At 44.1% G+C, this 21,401-nt stretch overlaps 1 pseudogene across 1 annotated transcript; it reads right to left on the bottom strand.

Moving 5' to 3' along the window:
- Positions 1-8,804: 8,804 nt before the first annotated feature.
- Positions 8,805-9,175, bottom strand: LOC308548049 (large ribosomal subunit protein eL28 pseudogene; annotated as a pseudogene). Its single transcript has 2 exons — positions 9,006-9,175; positions 8,805-8,943 (listed from the first exon to the last, which is right to left on the bottom strand). The product of its transcript is annotated as a large ribosomal subunit protein eL28 pseudogene (transcript).
- Positions 9,176-21,401: the final 12,226 nt, after the last annotated feature.

Here is a 21,401-nt window from a genome sequence, read left to right as displayed (position 1 = left end):
TCCAGAATAAGCAAGTCTATAGAGACAAGAAGTAGAGGAGTCATTGCCTAGGGCTGAGGAGCTGAGAGGACTGGGGAGGGGGGTGATAGGACAGCTAAAGTCCTATGGGATTTCTTTGGGGCATGATGAAAATGTTCTAAAATCGTGGTGATGGTCGCACAGTTCTGTGAATATACTAAAACCCACTGAAGTGTACACTTTAAATGGGCGAATTGTGTAATATGTGAATTATATGTCAAAAAAGCTATTAAAAAGAAATAATAGGAGGTGTACTGTAGTATGTTGACACAGCATATAGTTGTTTTAGCTTTTCACAAAGCACCTTTCCTCATGCTGTGTCACAGTCAGGCATTAACTCCTAAACAGCTGCGAAAGCCAAGGCTCAGAGAACAGACTGACTTGCTCTAGGACACAGGTAACCAATGGTGAGGTGTGAGCAAAATCCAGGTCTTTGGACTCCTTGTCCACTGCAGCACAGACCTTCCCAGAGTTACTAAGGGAGATTGGGTAGTCACTCCTCAAAGCCCCAGGGAAGAGGAGAGAGAGGAAGGAACTCCTCCCTGGGCCTCTCCCTCCCTGCTGCCCTCCAACACTCCTCCCTCCACTCCCAATGCCAACTTCCTTCTCCGCCCCGCTCCTCCCTGGTATCCTTCCCAGCACCACTGAGCAAGGCTTTCCCTCCCTATGCCTCACTCAGAGTGCTGGGAAGGCATGTTTGAGAATGAAAAGAGAGGGTTTGTGATAGGCAGTTAGACGGACATGAGCAAGGCAAGGACGATAGGCCAGGCACAGAAGGTCATCAGGGTGGAAAGCCCTGAATGCCTAGCAAAGGGCAATTGTAAGGTGGGACTTCATCCCCAGGGTGGCCTTTCTTCCCCATCCTGAGGTTTGGAACCCCTCACCTTTCCTCCCTAGAGATAACATCTAGGCCTCAATTGTATTTCAACTCCAGGCCCAGAAAAGCAGCAAAACAGCCACTGTTGATCTCAGAACCAGCTGCATTGGATAATGACCCCACCCTGGTGCGGACCAATCAGTGGAGACCACAACCCTGAAAGGGCACACCTGGAAAGCTGCTAAATATTAGAGATCTTTCCCTGCAACTTCCCCTAAGATTCCCCACCCTTAAAACCATTAGGATGGAGGACCCAGTGCTCCCCCTCCTGGGAGCATGCCTGTGCCTTTCCCTTCCCACCCCCAGGCACATTACCATTAGCTTCCTCAGTCTCTAGGCCCAAAGGCCCTTCCTTTGCCTCAATAACTTGTTACCTAAGCCCATTTCTTCTAGAAATTACTTCTTCCACCTCTGTAATTTTACCAAGTAAACGTTCTTTTGCAGTTTGGGTCTTGGCTCTGAATTCTTTCCTAGCCAGAACCCAAGTACCCAGGTTGCTGCACCCAGGTTTGGTCTCACCCACGGGCCTAACACCTGGTGCTCTTGCCTCCGCCTACAACAGGTTTGGTGTTGGGTCAGAGTAGGGTGAGCAACGCTCCATCTCATTCCTTATTCTTCTCCCCAGGGCAACCCTGTCCACAGCTTCCCCGCACTATCGTATTTCCAAAAGCACCAACCACTACAATGGGGCTGGAGTAGAGGATGCTCTTCAAAAATAATTAATTGTAGGAAAATCAGAAAATACAGATAAAGAAAATAAGGGCCACTTTTAGTCTCACTCTTTAGGTATAAACATGGAGGTCACCATGGGGAATATTTTGGGGTGGCTCTGGAGCCAGCAGCCTGGGTTCAAACCCCGGCTCTATCACTTACCACCTGTGACCTTGGGCAGCTCCTTTCACCTCCCTGACCTCAGTTTCTTCACCTGTAAAATGAAAATTATAATAGCACTTACTGATATTGCGTATTAAGCAGCTAGGAAAATTCCAGGACAAGCGAAATAGGGAGACTGGGACATAGTTAAACAGCAGTTTGCAGCCACCTAGTAACTCCTATCTTCTCTTAACCAAGGACACTTAAAGGTAAGTGGTTTGCACTTCTCCTCCCCAGCTGGGGGGTAGGTAGCTCAAACACCCTACTCAGGAAGGCAGATAACAGAAATCCAATTAGTGCCATTTGCCAACCACACCCAAGGACAGACAAATTAAGAATAAACCTCATTTTGGGATATCAGCATAAAGCTGATGAATATTCTATTGATCTACCCTCTAAGACTTCCCCTAAAGGCCCAGCCTTTATTATTATTATTGTTTAAACTTTATTAAATGTATTGGGGTGACAGTGGTTAATATGAACATATAGGTTTCAGGTGTGGGTTTCTGTATATTGCTTCTGTATATGACCTGAAGTCATATCTTCTCCTGTCACCATATATTAAGACCCCCTTCATCCCCTACCCTACCACCTCCTTCCCTTTGGCAACCACCACACTGCTGTTTGTGTCCACGAGTTTCAGTTTTATATCCCACATGAGTGAAATCACATGGTTCTTAGCTTTTCCTGATTGACTTATTTCACTTAGCATAATATTCTCAAGGTCCACCCATTTTGTTACAAATGGCAGTATTTCACCCTTTCTTATGGCTGAATAGTATCCCATTGGGTGCATGTACCACGTCTTCTTTAGCCAGTCCTCTATCACAGGACACTTTCATTGTTTCCATGTTTTGGCCACCATGAATAATGCTGCAATGAACATAGGGGTGCATATATCTTTGCAAATATGTGTTCGGCTTTTTCAGGTATACACCCAGGAGAGGGACTGCTGGGTCATATGGTAGCTCTATTCTCAATTTTTTGAGGAATCACCAGACTGCTTTCCACAGTGGCTGTACCAGTCTACATTCCCACCAGCAGTGAATGAGGGCTCCTTTTTCTCCACAGCCTCTCCAACACTTGTTATTGCTTGCCTTGTTGATAATAGCCACTCTAACAAGTATGAGGTGGTATCTCATAGTAGTTTTGATTTGCATTTCCCTAATTACTAGTGAGGTAGAACATCTTTTCATGTATCTATTGGCTGTTCATATGTCTTCTTGGGAGAGGTGTCTGTTCAGTCCTTTGCCCACTTTTTGATTGGGTTGTTTGTTTGGTGTTGAGTTTTATGAGTTCTTTATATATTTTGCAAATTAAACCATTGTTGGAACTACTGTTTGCAAATATCTCCCGTCTGGTTGGCTATTTGTTTTGCTGTCAGGCATTTTTTTTGCTGTGTAGAAGCTTTTTAGTTTGATACAGTCCCATTCATTTATTTTTGCCTTTACTTCCCTTGCCTTTGGGGTCAAGGCCCGGCCTTTAAAACCCCTGAAAATGAAGGTCCCAGCGCACTCTCCCTCCAGGGAACATGCCCGTGCCATTCCCTTCCCATTCCCTTTCCCTCTCCTTGCCCTCAACAGGCACATATCCCCTAACCTGTAAGGGACCCTATGAGACTTGCAACCAGGGGAGCAATGGGCAGCAGCAGCTCGTCCTGGGCTAACCCCAAGAACCTGTCTCCAAGGCCCGCTTTTCTCTGACTTCCCAGTGAGCCAAAGCAGTCCAGCCTAGGCTCTCCTGTTGCTTCTTCTATGCCCTTCGTTGTTTCATTGTCCTAAGTATATTTTTGCTGCGGTCAATAAATTCTTGCTTTCTTTTCTACACTTTGTCTCTTGATTGAAATCTTTCCCTCAAGAAGACAAGAACTGAGGTCTCATCATCCGAGGTCTCCCAGTCTCGCTAGTAACACTACTGATAGAATTGTGTGAGAATTAAGTGAGGCTGTAAAGCACTAAAAACAGTGCATGGCACATATTAAGCACCCAGCACTTTTTCACAGTGTTTATTCACATAGCTTTTCCCTTACAAAAAAAGGAGATAATTCTGTATCCACTATTTAATAATATGGGTCTCATGCTAACTGAATTAGAAACATCTTCCCATAGCACTGGGAACCCCCCTTTTTTTAAAGCTGTAGGTTTTTATTATTTATTTTTTTACATTTTTATTTTAGAGAGAGGAAGGGAGAGGGAGAGAGAGATAGAAACATCAATGATGAGAGAGAGTCATTGATAGGCTGCCTCTTGCACACCTCTGACTGGGGATCCAGCCTGAAATCTGAACTGGACAAACACAAAGAAACTTGGATAGATCTACAAACTATACAGCTAAATGAAAAGTAAGTATCAGTTATCTGTTGCTGTGTAACAAATTACCCCCAAACTTAATGACTTAAAACAGATAAACATTCATTACCTCATATAGTTCCTGTAAGTCAGGAATTTGGGAATGGCTTGAAAGTTTTGACTGGGGCAGAAGAATCATTCAATGTGGTTCACTTATGGGCTGGCAAGTTGGTGTTAAATGTTGGCAGGAAGCCTCTGTTTCTCATAGCCCTCTCCATAGGGCTGCTTCACAGTCCTCACCACATGGCAGCTGACTTCTCCTAGAGTGGGTGATCCAAGAGACAGCAAAGGCTTTTATCAGCTAGCCATGAAAACAGCATACTGTTATCCTTGCAATATCTTATTTGTTTAGTAGGGTTAGCTCTCTATTCAGGACAACAAGGGACTGCTCAAAGGTGAGAATACCAGTATGTCTACTAGGGGCTATCATGGAGGCTGGCTACCACAGTAAGAAACAGAACACAATATATAGCAGGGTACCCTTTAAAATATTAAATCATGCCCAGCCAGCATGGCTCAGTAGTTAGAGCATAAGTCTGTGCACTGAAGGGCTGCAGGTTCTATTCCTGGTCAAGGACACATACCTGGGTTGCAGGTTTAATTCTCCCCTACCCCCCATCGGGACACTTGCAGGAGGCAACCAATCGATATGTCCCACATCAATATTTCTCTCTCTGCCCCCCCTTCCCCTCTCTAAAAATCAACGGGGGGAAAATATCCTCCGGTGAGGATTAACAATAAAAAATTAAATCACATTCACATGAAACAACACTACATATTTGACAAAGCTACGCACAGATTCAAAGGTATTTATTAAACAGAGGGGGGGAGGAAAGTAATGGGAGTGGAGGGCAGGGATACAAAGAAATAAATGAGTGAATTCATAAAACCAGAGAGGAGCCTTGCACAAACCAGCTATTAGTGTGGGCTGTGAAATGAGATGATTATTCAACTCTCTGCTCCCAAGTTCCTCCCTCCCACCCCCAAAAGAGGGAGAGATTGAGAAAACAGGCTCCTTGTCCAAGATCACAAGAACCCAGCCTCTCTAGTCAAGTCTTGCTCCCTCTGCCTAATATACCCTCATTCAATATGTGGTTGACCTGCAGGGTGTTCAGAGCGCTCTGGTTCCTGGCTAAGTAGAAAAGGTTTTCGCCTGCAGGATAGGATGTGGGAACCAGCAGAACCAGCCTGGGATGAAAAGCTTAGTTATTTTTCAAATACAGGTACTGGTGGATTGCTCATCCCTCCTGCCAGTATTCTTACTTCCCTGGAGACAAAGGGCTCTCAGAGTGCAAATCACTGTGAACACCCCCAGGCCCAGTCTGGTCATGGTGGGAGAATCGAAACTCTCATTTCTTTCAAAATATATCCTGTGGCTCTAGGCCTTGTGACTTCTTTTACTTCTTTCTGTAATCCTCATAAACTCTGCCAAGTAAGATCTGTTATTTCAAGATGCCCAGAGAAGTGAATTAAAGAGATTGTTTTCAACTCCCTGTGAAATCCACTCATTCATTTGGTTGGTAAATACTTACTGAGTACCTACTATGTGTCAGTAATGGTGATACAGCAACGAAAAAAGCAGGCCAAGCTCCAGTCCTCATGAGTGAGGGGTAGGAGTGGTGGGAACAGACAGACAGTAAAGGAACAATAAATAAGATATAAAAACTAAAAGAGATACAAGTCATTGTGTTGTAAGAGTAGTTATGTTTGAACTGAGACCTCCAAGGTGAGAAGAAGCCAGTCCAGAGAAGACTGATGTTTTGGAGTGGTATAAATGCTTTGAGGTGGAGATAAACTTGGTGTTTGAGATTATAGAGAGAGGTAGGCCCCAGATCAGATAGGACCTTGTAGCTCTTTGGCAAGAGTTTGGAATTTACTCTGTCGGATAGAACTGATTCCACCATTATTAGCTATATGACCTCAGGCAAGTTACTTCACTCTGAGTCTCAGTTTACCTATCCATCAAGTGGAGTTAACAATCTATTCATTGTAGTAGGCAGCCTCTGCAGTGCTTCCCCAGTGACTGTGAGTCCTGGTCTTCACATCCTGTGAATGTGGGTCGAGTCACTTCTACCCAATACAATATATTGCAGAAGTGACGATGTAATCATTTCCTATTCCCGCTGTAACAAATCACCACAAACTTGGTGGCTTAAAACAGCACAAATCTACTATGTTGCAGTTCTGGAGGTCAGGCATCTAAACAGGTCAAAATCAAGGTGTTACTAGGGCTGTGTTCTTTCTGGAGACTCCGTGGGAGAATGTTTCCTTGTCTTTTCCAGATTGTAGAGGCCGTCAGCAATCCTCAGCTTTGGTCCCTTCTTCTGTCTTCAAAGTGCATCATTCCAACTGCTGAGCCACGCTGGCCAGGCAAGCTGCTAAGTTTTGAGGTAATTTGTAATGCAGTAGTAAAACATATTCATTCAGCCTGGCCGACGTGGCTCAGCCGTTGAGCATCGACCTAGGATCCAGGAGACCAAGGTTTGATTCCCGGTCAGGGCACATGCCCGAGTTGCAGGCTTGATCCCCAGTGAGGGGCGTGCAGGAGGCAGCCGATCAATGACTCTCATTGTTGATGTTTCTATCTCTCTCTCTCTCCCTTCCTCTCTCTAAAATCAATAAAGATTTACTTAAAAAAATTTTTTTTCATTCATTCATTCATTCATTCATTCATTCATTCAACAAATATGTATTAAGTGCCTATGCTATGTGCCAGAATGTTGAGGTGTCGGGATACAACAGTGAATAAAACAGAGAAAAATCTCTGCTCTTAGGAGTTAACATACTACTTGGGGAGACAGACAGCAAACATAGTAAGTCAGTAAATTACATATGTCAGAAGGTGACAATTGCTATGGTGAAAAAGTAGAACAAGGTAAGGGAGATAGGCTAGTCACGGAAGGCTTTGCTGAAAAGTTCATATTTAAGCAAAGACTTGAAGGAGGTGAGTGAGGAAACCATGCTCTTCATGGGAAAGAATATTCCAGGTGGAGGGAACAGCAAGTGCAAAGGTCCTACGGCAGGACTGTGACCAGTTTTTTAAAAAGGCAGCAGGCAAGCCCTGGCCAGGTAGCTCAGTTGGTTAGAGCATCATCCCGATATGCTAAATTTCGGGTTCAATCCCCAGTCGGGGCACATACAAGAATCAACCAATGAATGCATAAATAAGTGGAACAACAAATCAATGTTTTTCTCTCTTTCTCCCCTCTCTCTCTAAAATCATTTTTTTTAAAAAGGTAGCAGGGAGGTTAGTGTGAGTGGAGTAGACAAAGGGCAGAGTGGTGGTAGATGATTTAAAAAGTGAGGTTGTAACAGGGAAGGACTGCACTATACTACTTGCATTAATCTTAGTAGGTGTTGAACCCAATTTGTTACTCTAACTTGATTTTTTTCCTCTTAAAATTAAAGCTTGCATGTCAGTTTTTTAATGTACTATTACAGGGATCCACAGTTTCAGTTCCTGTGTGAACTTAAGAAGTGGCTTGGCCTCAAGACGCCAGGAATTCAGATTACAAAAATATCAGGTGACCAACTCAAGGACGCTGACCATAAAGATCCATATCAAGACCTACGGAAAAATGTCCTGCATATCCTTCCCTTTTTGAGCATATTAGAGGAATTGCTGTTCCAGATCCTGCCTGGGCCTGGGGTGGCCTGATCACAGGGACTTGCTAACGCCAAGATCCTTATCAAAGCTGACCAGAACAATTACTGCTCAGCCCTGCACGTCCACAATCCCTCTCCTGATTACTTTGTTCTGCTTCCCCTCTCCCTTCTGATAAAACCCCCTGCCTGCACTGAGATATTAAGAAGGTTTTGGAGGACAGGAGTCCGCCATGTTCTCAGTTCACCAGCACTTGAATAAACTGCTTTCCTTTTCATCAGCACCTGTCTCACGAGTTTGGCATTAGTTTGCTGCAGGCAGCTGTACTTGCATTCAGTTTCAAGGTGAGGATTAAAGTAGATAAAGTATGTTAAGCTTTTTAAATCTAGTAGTTGTTTGATAAATTAAAGCTTTTTTTTTAAAGAAACTACATTTTAAAAAATTTGTGACCCAGCTGGCATGGCTCATTTGGTTGAGTGTTGTCCCATGCACCAAAAGGTCGTAGATTTGATTCCCGGTCAGGGTGCATGCCCAGGTTACAAGTTCAGTCCCCAGTTGGGGTGCATACGTAAGGCAGCTGGTTGATGTTTCTCTCTCATGTGGATGTTTCTCTCTCCCTCCCCTTCCTCTCTAAAATCAATAAAAACATATTTTTTAAATTTGTGAAATAACTCAGGTATACACAAAAAAGGAAAAGACAATAACATAATGAATTTAACTACAATCTACCCTAATAAAACTCTAACAGGTAAGTTGAAGCCTCCTATGTACCTTTCCCTATTCCGACACTCTTTTCTGCCATAAACATCATTGAATATAGGGTTAATCATTCCTTTTATATGGCTTTATATTTAGTCTATATGTGTGTATTCATAAACAATCTCTAGCACTGTTTTTCAGATTTTAAATATATATGTATAATACATATGCAAAAAAGCAAATCTTATATCATAATGTATTACATGTCATAATATATCACATAAATCAATAAATATATCATAGTATCATTGGCACAGCAATATCATTCTATAAAAATTTAAGGAAAGTTAGATGATACTTTTCTTGCTTTGGGGCAGGGGGGCGCTCAGGTGCTTTTGGTGGGGCAGGCCCACTTCCTCTTCACCATCCCAAGCTTCTGGCTGTGCAGAATGGTGTTGGCCCTGCAGATGAAGGCCAGGCACAGAAACAGGCAGTACTTGTTCTTGCAGATCATGTGGTGGATGCTGTTCAGAGTGGCCCATGCATTCTAGTTGATGATAGCCTAGAGGTGTGGCCAGAACTCTACTTCATGACAACCACCACACCTTTGCCATGGGCCACCGGCTCCATGCCCACCATTATGTGAATCAGCCCATTGTAGCAAAAGGTGTTACAGGTCTTCCTATTATTGGATTCAGTATGGTACCTCTGTTTGTTCCTCTTGATCAGGAAGCTGGAGCAGTTTCGTAGGACCATCCATTGCAAGTAGGCAGATGTGGCAGCAGTTCCTCTCGCTGCTGCAACCAGAGAGGGAAAGAGAGTAATTTCATAATATCATCTAATACTAAAATTTCCCCAATTGACTCAAAGACATCATTTTACAATTAGTTTATTCAAGTAGGACTTAAATAAGGTCCATCCAATATATTTGGCTATTATGTCTTGTAAGTCTCCAACAGTCTTTTCTTCTTTTTACCCCCATACCATAGAAATGTTGGAAAAAATGGGCTATTTGTCTCACATCCTGGATTCAGCTGGTTGCTTCTTATAGTGTCTTGATCAAATTCAGTTTTTTGGTGAGGAGACAAAGGGGAGGACAGGAAACTGTCACACGTAGCCCAGTGACCAAACTCAGTGTCACTAGTACGGTACAAACCTACATGATGGGCCTCCTGATATGATGTAATGAGAAACAGGTAACATGGTCTCTGAATATTTTACCATAAGTGACTTATCTGAATCTGATCATGAAGAACACATAGGACACATTCAAATTGTGGAATCTTCTACAAGATAACTTGCCTGGACTCTTTAAAAATGTCATTAAAGAAAAAAATTAGGTGAACACTGATTGGATCTGGATCACAAGCAAAACCATAGCTATACAAGACATGACTGGGAAAATTGGGGAAGTTTGAATACAAAACTGTATATAATACTATCATGTTGAGTTTCTTAGGAGTGGTAATGGCATTGTGGCTACGTGGGAGAATGTCCTTGTTCTTAGGAGATGCAGACTGAAGGCTCTGGAGTGAAATCTCAGAATGTCTGCAAATAACTCTCAAATGGTTCAGCCAAAAAATAAAAAAATCTGTGTATAAATAATCTGGAAAAGTGTACTGACAGTTGGTGAATCAAGATGAAAGCTATAAGGGTGTTTGTTGATTGTAGAGTTTTTAAAACATTTCTTTTGGTTTGAAATTTTTAAAAATTAAAAGTTGCAGGAAAAGAATGCTTTGCTCATGGAGCTGCTGGGTCCCTCCTGTATTACACTGGTGTCTCTGATTTATGGGTCTCACCATTGCTGACTCTGATCTCCCCTACTGCCTGCCAAGTGCTCCAGATCTCTTCCCCTTGGGTGCAGGAGCTGTGGATGGAGGTCCCGAGAGCCTGTATCTCATCATTTTGATGCTGTGAAATTCCAGCATCATTTAAAGGAGGGAAGAAAAAGAAGGAAGAGAAGGGAAGGCCTGGGGACAGCAGGCTTGTCTAGCGCTGGCTCTGCTGCCTCCAGGGTCCCCCCTGTGGCCAGCTACTGCCCCCTGGTGGCCATCAGCAAGCATGCGTTGTCCCTGCCAGGAGGCAGGCAGTCTTACAGCCCTCACTCACACCAGAACACACTCAAGGAAAGTACCTAACAGGCCAGTGGACCTACAATCCCAGCCTGTTCACCATTTTAAAGAACACCAACTAGAGCCCAGCACGGTGCAACATGCTTTACAGATGCCCTACGGATATTAATTCAACCCTCACAACAGCGCTTACAGGTGAGTAGCTATGGTGGCCTCCCACTTTAAAGACAGAGGGCTGGCAGGTGTGGCTCAGTTGGTTGGAGCCTGGTCCCATTTAATGAAGGGTTGTGGGTTCAAATCCCCCCCCCCAATCAGGGCACATAAACGATGGATGGTACTCTCTCACATGGATTTCTCTCTCCCTCTCTCTCTAAAATCAATGAAGACATATTCTCGGGTAAGGATTAAAAATGTATTTTTAAATAAAGACAAACTGAAGCTGAAGAGAGGGGAGGTGACATGCCAAAGAGCACACAACTAATGTCACATCTAACTCCATATCCAATGCTGTGTCCACTACAGCACAGATGCTTCCAATTTTGATATGATGATAATGATAAAATAATAGCAAAGAGCATCTGTTGTGTGACTTTGGGCCATGCACTGTACAACATATTAACTCATTTAATCTACAACAGTCCTAGGGGGTAGGTTCTATTAACAAGCCCATTTACAGTTAAGGAAACTGAGGTACAGAGAGTTTAAGAAATCTGTCCCAGGTCACTCAGCGAGAGGAGTACTGATGGGAAAAAAGGCACTAAGGAACATTGGAAATGTCCGTTTGTTCAGTTCATAAATGTTTATTACTGCCTCCTAGGTACAGGACCCTGAACTAAGACATGAACGCACAGCAAGAAGGCAACAAAACAATGCTACTAGATGAAAAAATGAAAAAAAAAGGCAAAGAGAAAATCTAATCTATTTATAAAAATGCTTTCCTGAAAATAAGATGCTCAACAAGAAGAACGGAATTGCTTTACGATCAGTAGAAATAAAGGTAAACATGGACTACTGATCTCTTCCAGGGAAGGGGAGAGAAAACATAAGTGAACATAAACATTTTCACTGCAACCCGTCAGAACACACTGACAAGTCCTAATTTTTTTACCTCAAAGAAAAGCAAAGGAGGGCACTGCCACTCTCCTGAGAAATTCAGAAGAGGAACTTTTTAGACATGTATTAAAATTCCTGTTCCTAATATACAGAATCTGGCGCTTCGATCTGACTTTCAGAGAATACGATTTAACCACATCACCTGCAACCAAGTCCTCCCGCTCTAAGCAGCTGCCTCCCAGGCTGCAGCCTCCCAGGGTCCAGGAAAGTCCAGCGGCAGCTTTTGCCTGGGCTGCCTCCCTTCTCCCTCCCTCTGGTACTTCCCAGGCCCAAGATAGCACCATATTACTTAAGATTTTTTAGAAGTCCCCAGACTTGATCCCACTGGGCTGCTATGATTCACTCCTTCCTTACCCTGGTGAGACCCTCCTCACCCCACCACCCCCAGAAGCAGCCCCCCGAGAGTGCATTCAAGGGGTGCTGTAGCTGGGATTGGAGCACCAGGAGCAGCCAAGCACCACCTCTCCTCTTTTCAAAATACATGGTTAAACAAAACATTTGCTGAAATTCTGTAGAAAAATAAAGAACATAAGGTTTCATTCTCTTTAAAAAAAAACACCACGTTATTAAGGTATGATTGACATACAAAATGTGTACATACTTAATGTATACAACTTGAGTTTGAACATCATATTCATTCTTACTACCCTTGTTACTATTTTGGTCTATATGTTCCATGAAATGTTGTCTGACATAGTTAAGGATGTAGCTGGAAAAACTGGCTAAGACTGTGAATAAATTGGAAGAGAGTGTTGACTGAAAAACAAAACAGATCATCCCTTGAAAGTAGCTATATTTTTGTTAACCTAGATCAGTGGTTCTCAAAGTGTGATCGCTGGACCAGCAGTGTCAGCCTTATCTTGGAACTTTCTAGAACTGCAAATGCTTTGTTTGGATCATATCTGCTGAATCAGAAAACAGCAGGCCTAGAAATCTGTTTTAACCAGCGCTCCGAGAGATCTGGGTGCATGTTCAAGTTTGAAAACCTCTGTACTACTACCACACAACGACCAAACCTATTAATTCAGTGACTATTTACTTATTTTAATCCTCACCCAAGTATATTTTTTCCATTAGCTTTTCAGAGAGAGTGGAAAGGAGAGAGGAACACTGATGTGAGAGAGACACATCAACTGGTTGCCTCCCACTCTTGCCCTCACTGGGGCGGAGCCCGCAACCGAGGTATGTGGTGGAATCAAACCCAGGACCCTTCATTCGGCCGACCCACGCTCTAACTACTGAGCCAAACTGGCTAGGGCTCAGTGATTATTTAAAAAGTGGATTTAGTGCTCTTCCTCCCAGGAGCATGTGCACGCCTTCCCTCCCTCTCAGGCATGCATCTTCTAAACTCTAAGGGTCCCCAGAAGACTTGCAACCAGGGGAGCAATGGGCAGCAGCAGCGGCAGCTCATCCTGGGCTAACCCCCTGAACCTGTCTCCAAGGCCCTCTTTTCTCTGACTTTCCAGGGAGCCAAAGCAGCCCCACCTAGGCTCATTTCTTTCCTATAACATTTCTAGAGAAATAAAGCAGACTCGCCAAGGCTCTCTCCTGTTGCTTCTTCTATCCCAAGCCCTTTCTTGTTTCACTGTTACTGGCTTTAATAAACAAACTCTCAAAAAAAAAAGGTGAATTTAAATTTCCTTAGTCGTAACAGTGACTTGTATTAAACAAATAACAGCAAGAGGAGCCTAGAGAATGCCTGATGTGGGGGTAGAGTTTTCCCACACAATCTCTCTCCTTGAGGTAATAGATAGGAGGAACTAGAAGCATCCAGATGGGTTGGTCAATGTTCGAGGTGGGGTCACTTAATCATCCACCATCCAACCCTCGCCCCAAAGTGTTTGTGTGGTGAAATTAGAAAATAAAATGAAAGTCAAAAAGGACCAAAGATGTCGTTCCTGACAGCTGACAGGGCTTGGATGGAGGTGGGAATGGGTGTGCATGGAGGAAAAGGTTCCCGTAGCTTGTGCAGGATCTCCCTTAACTGAGCACCGTTGAGAGCCTGGAAAAGGTCCCCTGGGGGCATTTTTCTGGCTCCCATCCCTGTTCTCCCCACCCCTTTCTGCCCTCCTTTTGGTGCCCCTCCCTCTGACCCTTTCTCTCAACTCCAGCTTTTTGATACCCTCTCCTCCATAATCCAGCAGCATCCAGGTCTCCAGGTGCTGACTCATCAGCATGGAGGACACACAGGTCACGACCTCCTTGCAAGCCCCAGGGGACATCTGGTTCCCTACTGACCTCTGCGGCAGAGGGTGGGAACGTTGTGGATGGAGGAGGATGTGAGGAATTTTGCAGGGCCTGGAGGGGGAGGTGGTCCATAAAGTTCCCCAATATAGAGGCCATTCTGTCCCATGGAAAAGCCTCAAGGCCCCAACCTTCTTGGGAAGCTTGCTATTGTTGTTCTAATGGCGTTAGTGAGTCTTTGGGTCAGTAGTGTTGTCCCCACCTGAGTCAGATCCCTGGGTCAGGAAATGCTACCGACCTGGAAACCTCTGAGGAGTTTCACAAACTGAGAAGCAAATGAAAGTCCCTTTTCTCTCCCTGCCTTTGCTCTAGTTTCCTTGCTGGGCTCCTGCCCTCACTCAAACCCTTATGGGTACGGGGACTATTTTTGAGCAAAGGGGTGGCAGGTCAAACTCATCCCTTTCCAGAAGCTATAGGGCTGCTTCTGGATCAGGTTGGGGATGGTGAGGCAGGGTGTCTGTGGCTGTGGAATCCTGTGACTCCTCAGCTAGATGGGAGGACTCCAAGGCAGCTTTCTCAAATCCAACCATCTTTGTGGGGGTTGAGGGGTCCCTCACATGTTCTTTCTCATCTTTTGAAATAAAACTTTTTGCCCGGCTGGGCGTGGCTCAGCGGTTGAGCGTCGACCTAGGATCCAGGTGATCGGGGTTCAATTCCCGGTCAGGGCACATGCCCCGGTTGTGGGCTCGATCAGTGACTCTCTCATCATTGATGTTTCTATCTCTCTCTCCCCCTCTCCTTTCTTCTCTCTGAAATCAATAAAGATATATTTAAAAAAAACAAAAACAAACAAACTTTTTATTCTGTTCTATGCATTAGCTTGTTAGATACCTGTTTGTGTCTGTCTTTGTTATGTTATTTCTGTATGTTCTTTAATCATGTCCCCTTGTATACTTGGTTATCTTTCAGAATGTCCTGGAAGTTAATACTTTGACTTCTGAGATAATACCTTTCTCTAAAATTATATTCATTTGCTTCTGTCAGTTACCTGGGCACACCACTAGTCTGGTCAATGTTGTAGGATTTTTGTTTCGCTGGTTTTTTTTTTTTTAAAAAACAAAAACATCTTTATTGATTTCAGAGAGACGAAGGGAGAGGGAGAGAGAGAAACATCAATGATGAGTCACTGATCAGCTGCCTCCTGCACGGCCCCTGCTGGGGATCAAGCCTGCAACCCCGGCAGGTGCCCTGAGGGGGAAATGAACCACAATCTCCTGGATCCTAGGTAGATGCTCAACTGCTGAGCCATGCCAGTCGGGCAATATTGTAGGTTTTGAAGGCTGAGGTTCCTGACACCTCCAAGACAAGCTGAATCTGAGAGACATATTCATCTCCAGTTCAACATTTTCTCGAGGGTGTTTTCATTTGGGGCTCTGTTCACATGTGGGGTGATAATTCAGACGCCCAGCTTTCAGCACTTTTACACTTGTACCCCTTATACTGCGAGTCCACCAACCTCACAGCTGAGAGTCACAGGTGTCTCTTTCCTTCAACAAATGCTTTCAGGCAAAGGCAGCCCTGAGCGCTGGGATTATCAACTGTCTCTTGCTTCTAGTTTGATCCCTAGTTCTTCACTCTTCTTAGCTCTTTGGAATGCTTTTCTTTTTTCAACATTTCACCCAGCTTGCTATTTTCTATGTCCTGATTACCTAGACCACCGTTACCGGAATTGTAACCCTTCACTTAAGGCTTCATATCCTCTCTCCAGTCGGCCTGCACGGCCCCCTTCCTGTCCCGAGGAAGGGACAAGGGACGAGACAGAGACGGTGTGTTTTTATAACCTTGCTAAGGCGGGGGGGGGACAGAAACTTACACTTCCTCAGGAAAAGCTACCGTTTTTCAGTGAGGAGATATGGGTTACCTGGAGTCTCTCCACTTCCCTAATTTCATATGCTCAGTTTATCCCCATTTTGTACAGTAGGTCACGTGAGAGGAGCTGGCACCATCCAGCCACTGGGAAAGAGCGAGAAAAGAGGGGAGGGGTCGGCCTGAGGTGTTCTGGCCACGAGGCACGAGTGGCTGGTGACGGCCACCGGACAGCCTGGCACCGACCGCAGGACGCCGGGCAGAGAGCGCTTGCCCCTAAGGAAGCGAACACCTCGCGCAGCGCACACGCCCACACTGACCGGAACTCGGAGTGCCAACCGCCAGAATTCTATTCCACTTCCACAAGCACCCGCGTCGGCGGCGGAAAACGTCAGACCGGAAGCGGAAGTGCGCCCCGCGAAGGCTTTCGGGGAATGTAGTCTGCAGCCGCGCCGTGTCAGGCACTTGCTGGAGCTCCTTTCGCGCGTGGACCGCACGTGGCGGACTGAGGGTCTCCCCGACCGCTCGTAAAACGTCGGGGGAAGCAAGTGGGCTTCCTTTGACACCTCTTTAAAGGGCATACCCAGCTCTTCCTGTTATTAATTCTAAATTTGGTGGTACAAACCTTATTAACCCATGTGGTGTCACCATTTAGATGCCTTCTTACCCCTTTCACACTGTCAAATCCCCGTTTAGGATCTTTTAACCTGACAGAAAGCAATTTCGTGCTTTCTTATGGTTATTCAAATTTAGCCCATTTCAAAAGTTCAAACTCATACCTTATTCTTAGATGCCCGCATGCCCGGCCAGCTTCTCCGAGCGTTGGTTGGCGGCTGGAAAAGGAGAAGGTTCCTGTCAGCTGGGTCGGTCCTGTTTGGCCTGGGGCCGGTGGCCTGCCCTGACGGGGCGGTCCCCTCCCCGGGAGATGCGTGGCTGTCTGGGCATTACGCGCAGCTTCGCCCCAGCCCCGTGTGAACACGTTCAAAACCGGACGGACTACTTTCCCCTTTGGACCCACGCAGTCCACGCCTGGAACCCCTTTCCATGTGGTTCATCCCCTAGTTTGGTTGGGCAGCTAGTAAGACACAACCCTTTGGCTTCTGCCACCGCATCTTCCTCCCTCCCTCCTGGGAGCTCCAAGCACAGGGTAAGCACACGTCCGGCTTTCTAGCACAGCCCAGCTTCCGGTTCCGTTAGCTTCCCCTTCATTCTTAAGGGTCCCAGTTTAGATGATCAACTATGTGGTCTCCCTATGCAGGATCCACTGAAATCCTGTCTTGTGATCTCTGGCAGCAAAGAAAACCGATGGAGTTGTTCTTTCCTTTTCTTCCTAGGCACAACACACATGCGAGCCTTGGAGGGCTGCCGCACTCCGCTGCTAGGGGCTACTCCAGCAGCGTTCCCCTCCCTTCAGAAATCGCTAGTCAGCTGTGGGCACTTGTCTGTTTGACCCCTCCCCCACCCCCTTAGCACCGCATACACATTCTTCAGGAGTAGGCCTCAAGAACTCCAGCTGGCAGCCCTGACGTGGGCCCGTGGGTTCACTGGGGATGGAGACACCCAGCTCCAGTGATTTCAGATGTCTACAATATCTCCAGTTATTCTCTTGGTGCCTGAGTCCCCTAGCCCCTCTTTCCTCTGGACCTGACCCATGTTGCATGGTTACATGTGCAAGTCTCAGGCCTCCTAGTGAATCCTGTGGGACAGTGTGCCCAGTCCATGTGGCACCCTTTAGAATGTAGGGTAACATGGCATTTTGTTTTCACCTTTGGGGCTTTATCAGCAACTCCAAGCCAAAATTCTGTGACAGCTGTTAACTTTCAAAAGTGAGCATTAAAATTCAAGAACAATTGGTAATTGCTAGTTTCATAATGCATATAGTAAAACAAAACCCCATTAGTTATTACATCTAATACTTATCTGGTCATAGCATGATAAATATCATCTACACTTTAGGTGAAAATTTCTAGGTTCCTTTATCCATTAAAATGTGTTTGCCCAAAAAAGTGTTTTTCTAAAATTACAGGGCTTTCACTGATATTATTAGCTAAAATTAATTCTCTCCTTCCACTAACTCCTGTAAATAATCACTTACTTATGTTTTTATCTACAGGAAGCCCTTTGCTCCCCTGCTCTTTCCTTCTTTTAAATTGGTCCCTCAAATGGCATTTGTAGAGTAAGAATGATCTGCTTGATCTTGACAGTACCAAGACCTCTCTCTTCTTTCTTGGGCTTGGATCAGCTTCTAACCCTTGGGAGCATGAGTGCCTATTTTTCCTTCTCCCAATCCTTCAGGCACACTAGATGTACAGGCCAAACAGGCTCACACCCTGAGAGGAACCAAGCAGTGGCTTTACGGGAGAGACCAGATAAGAGCAAGGAGGCGACTTTAACTGTTAGATTAAATGTTCAGAGAAGTGCATACAATAAATACCTATGCATCACACTCTTTTAACAAGTGTAAATATCTTGCCACATCTTTTTAAAGATATCAAATATGAGTTTAGGCCTTTTATTCCTTCTTACCCCTCCCCATTAGTTTCAGAGGAAATCACCACTCTGAAGCTGATATTTTAGTACCTTCCTACTTTAACTTCACAAGTTGATAAAAATAAAAAAGGTATTATGGATTTTTGGTTGTAACATATCACACTATATGCATCCCTCTGCAACTTCATTTTCAATTGTTTTCCATATGTTAGGCATGTTAATACATGTACATTCAGTCCAACCATTTGTCAAATATTTGAAATTCTGTGCTGGGGACAGGGCATTAAACAAAAAATACAGAAGTAGCCACCCTTAATCATAAAGCTGTTCACTTGCTATTTTGTATTTTTCTGTATGCATGTTATGCTTCAATAACATGTACCCCCACCCTCAATCTCTACTCTCATGGAGCTTACTTTCCAGAATAGGACATATAATAAAACAAATAAAATATTTAGAATGTCGGGTGGTGGTAGGTACTATGAAAAAAAAAAAAAATGAGGTTGGGAAGGGAGATGGAATGTGCCACAGAGGAGGACTGCTATTTTGATAGGGTAGTCGAGGAAGAGTTCTCTGTAGGAAATCTAAAGCAAAGATCTGAAGGTGAGGGAAAATTGGTTCTAGGAAGAGGGAACAGCAAATGTAGGGGCTCTGACGTGGAAGCTTGCCATATGTGATTCATGTTACTGCAGGGAGGCCAGGGCCTAGTGCAGAGTGATCAAGAAGGAAGACAAATGGCAAGTCAGATAATACCAGATGGCAGGTGGTAGCAATACTATGTAGGGCTTTTGGTGTAAATTTTATCCAGTGAAATGGAGAGCTATCAGAGGGCTTTGAGCATGAGTGACATGGTCTTAGATTTTTAGTGTCACTCTGGCTGCTGAACTGCAAATATAGAGACAAGAATGGAAGCAGGGCCCAGCCAGGTGTGGCTCAGTGGCTGAGAGTCAGCTTAGGATCCAGGAGATCGCGGTTTGATTCTGGGTCCAGGCACATGCTCAGGTGGCAGCCTGATCCCCAGTGAGGGCTGTGCAAGAGGCAGCTGATCGATAATGGCTCTCTCATCATTGATGTTTCTATCTCTCCCTCTCCCTCTCCCATCCTCTTTCTGAAATCAATAAAGATATATTTTTTAAAAAAGACAAAAGAATGGAAACAGGAAAGCCAATTAGGAGGCTCTTGCAAATATCTGGGATGATGATGGTGACTTGGGCTAGGGTGTGGAGGCAACAAGAAATGGCCATCATCATATATCCTGCAAGTTAGCAGACAGGACTTATTGAAGCTTGTATGCGGGTTTAAGAAAGGAATCAAGAATGGTTCCCTAGTTTGGGGCCTGAGCAACTGGAAGAAAGGGTTGCCTTTTCCCAGACAGGAAGACTGAGGGAGGAACATGTTTACAATAGGGCTGGGAGGACAACATGAGTTAGTTTATCTTTGGACACATTAAATGTGTTGTTTTACAGACACCCAAGTAGAGATATCATGTAGATGGTTGGTTATGAGTATGAAATCCTGGGCTGGAGATAAATGGAGTGGCAGGTGGAGGGGAGGGTACAGTATATTTAGAAATATACATGAGAACATTTACATGTTATTGTGCTGATGGGAAACATTAAGTAGACAAGGAAAAAAGAGATGCAGGAAAGAGGACAACCGTGGAACAATGTCCCAGTTTAAGGATACACCAGAGAAGTTGGTCTTTGATAAGAGAACAGTCAACCACAGTAACAGGAAGAGTTCATGGACAAGAAGCATATAGATGAGTAGTTGTCGTTTGATTGCTTTTCTTTCTTTCTGTTAACTAGGAAAGAGTCACCAGCTGAATGAGGACTGGTGTGAGCACTGGAGGTTGAGAAGAGAGAAGCTATAATAGTATCTTAGGAGACTGGGACAATGACTGGACTAGGGAACAAGTGCTTGAGGTCAGCAGTCAGGAATTTAAAGTGGGACTCATAACTGTGGCTCTGTTTTTCTCCAGCTACATTTAGCTGCATGGGCACAGGAGAAGAGGCTGAGACAGAATGTTTTGTTTTGCCTGATACTCTGGTCCTTACACTTAATTACTGTGTTATATTAAGTAAAAATATGTCACAACTTATTAACCAATGCACTTACTGACAGGCACTTGTGTTGTGTCATGTTTTTACTATTTCAAACATTACTGTAATGAGCGTCCTTGTGCATCTTTGTGCTCACATAGGAGAATTTCTAGTCTAGGATGTACTGTCTAGGGTATATATGCTGGGTCATGAGGTATGCTTAGCTTCAACTTTACTGGAAATTGCCAAGTTATTCTCAAAATAATTATACCAATTTAGCTTCCCACCAGTACATAAAAGCTTTCATTTTCCTCCTGCCAGACTCCTAAATTTTTGCCAGAAATAGTATCTCACTGCTTTCTTTTGCCATATTCTGATTTTGAGATTAAGCATCTTTTCATTTATATGCCAGTCTTCATTGTCTATCAACAAATCTCCACTTCATTGCTCACTTAACAAGACTATATTAAATACCTAGTATGTCCCCAGCACTGTAGTAAGTAGGGAAACAAAAAGTTAGCAAAATAGATGTGGACCCAGCTCTCCTGAAACTCATAATCTAGTGTGGGGTAGGAGACAACACCAAATAATTACAAACTGTGGTAACATGAAGGACATTAACAATTACCTTTGTGAACTTAAGTGAGACCAATTTAGTTGAATTAGGGCAGTAACATTTGCATTTTTAACAGATGAATAAGAATTAACTAGATTAGCAGCTATAAAGAACTGAGCATAACTATCACCAATATGCCTACAAACTGGAGAAGTGTTTTATCTTTCCATGTGGGCAGAGGTGTTCTAGATGCTCTGGGGAACAGAAGGCCTGCCCTGGGGCTTTCCCCAGGAGTGGAAAGGCTGGTTTTCTCTAGGATCCCTTTTGCAATTTTGAGACAATTACTCCTGGGTTATCATATCTAGTTTATTCTCGTAGAGTATAAGTCTCACCCTATCTGGTTATACTAACCTTTACATGCTGACCTAGTAATCCCATTTTGGATATTTTATCTCATTCTGGCTATGTTAAGAAAAAGATTCTGTAGAAAAAAAGGTGGGAGGGCTTAAAAAGATAAGTGCTCAATTTTATTATAAAAATATCTTAACAGTAGGAGACTTGCTAAGATTATGAGACTATGTAGCACCATGGAAAATATAAAGTTCTTTTCAAAGAATGATACAAAATTTTATCTATAGTATGCACTCATATAAATAATG

Source organism: Miniopterus schreibersii, assembly GCF_964146895.1.
Source record: "Miniopterus schreibersii genome assembly, chromosome: 18".
NCBI classification, from domain to species: Eukaryota; Metazoa; Chordata; class Mammalia; order Chiroptera; family Miniopteridae; genus Miniopterus; species Miniopterus schreibersii.
This window is presented reverse-complemented; position numbering and strand designations above follow the sequence as displayed.